Genomic DNA, 1,295 nt, shown 5'->3' on the forward strand with positions numbered 1-1,295 from the left:
AGCGGATTATTCTATTCTCTATGATAGACAATGTGCTGTGTAAGCTGACACCTCTCTTCATAGCCTATTGAACTGGCTCAAGTTAAAACAGTCTTTTGGTGCTGTGTCAGTTAGACCAGGGGTCTTCAACAGGGGGTCCGGGACCCCTAGGGGGTCCTCAGAGTTACTACAGGGGGTCCGCCAAATCTTTGTGTGATATGATTTTATTTTTTTTACCTTAACCACTTGAACTCTAGCATCCCTTTTTCTAAGGAGAACTTTAGCCTAAAATAGCAGATCTACAAGCTCACAACGCCTCGCGCTGCGAGGCGTTGTGAGCTTGTAGATCTGCTATTTTTGGCAAAGAGGTATAGGTGTAGAAGGAAAAAAGAGCAGACCAAGTTTAATCTGAAACAAAATGTTAGACAATATAGAGGGGGTCCCTGCTTCATCTCTCTCTCAGCTAGGGGGTCCTTGGCCTGAAAAGGTTGAAGACCCCTGTTCTATTCTATGATAGACAATGTGCTGTGTAAGCTGACACCTCTTCGTAGCCTATCGAACTGGCTCAAGTTAAAACAGTCTTTTGGTGCTGTGTCAGTTAGACGCTCTAGCCTTGATACATTAATTTAACTATTCAACAACTATATCGGGATATAGCTTGTACTGTCTAGCGTCTGGGGGTATAGATTGACAATTACGTAATGTGTAGGATAGCTAACAACTGCGTGACAACGCATGTGTGCAGGTCTTAAATAGCTATGTTTAATGTGTAAACAATTTCTTGTTACAAATATTTCCTTATCTCTGCTAGTTATCCAGTAATAACAACAATGTTCACTGCATACCGACCTTCTTGGACCCGAGCTGAGGGAAACAGCGAACACGGTTGGCCAATCAGAGACTATGTTAGTTTCTAATTCCTTCTTACCTTAATATTTTATAATAATTTGTGCCTTGTTGCGATCTTTCCGGCAGCAGGACGGTGCGGTAGGCAGACTAGTAGTAGAAGACTAGTAGCGAATGAACCTTTAGCACAGGCCCGTTAGGTCACTCCCTCCGGATCGAGGGGAGGGGCAGGGCTGCTCTTCTAGGGACAACCAGTGTTGCCAGGTCTGCTTTATTATAAGCGAATTTGGGCTTGTTTTGTTTTTTAACTGTAAAGTCACTTGTAAAGTAGTTGGTAGTTGCCGTTGCGGGTTGCGTTTTTTTCGCTTGTTTCCTAATGTTCCTTCATTTTCATGTTAAGGGCCCCCAGATTTTTTTTGTCAGAGCTTGTAGATCTGAGATCTGTCGCTTCTTTTGGGCTTGTTTTCATA

At 43.1% G+C, this 1,295-nt stretch overlaps 1 protein-coding gene across 3 annotated transcripts in view; it reads right to left on the minus strand.

Moving 5' to 3' along the window:
- Positions 1–989, minus strand: part of LOC311056941 (aldehyde dehydrogenase family 3 member A2-like) — a 13,218-nt gene extending 12,229 nt beyond the window's left edge. For 2 of the 3 annotated variants that reach the window (XM_084073800.1, XM_084073798.1), the window contains exon 1: positions 908–989. The gene's annotated coding sequence lies outside the window, so the exon portion shown is untranslated. Of the gene's footprint in view, positions 1–828 lie in introns of all 3 variants that reach the window. The other variant, XM_084073799.1, reaches the window with a different exon arrangement.
- Between the last annotated feature and the right edge of the window lie 306 nt (positions 990–1,295).

Source organism: Gymnoscopelus microlampas (assembly GCF_963454915.1).
Source record: "Gymnoscopelus microlampas genome assembly, chromosome: 12".
Classification (NCBI taxonomy): Eukaryota; Metazoa; Chordata; class Actinopteri; order Myctophiformes; family Myctophidae; genus Gymnoscopelus; species Gymnoscopelus microlampas.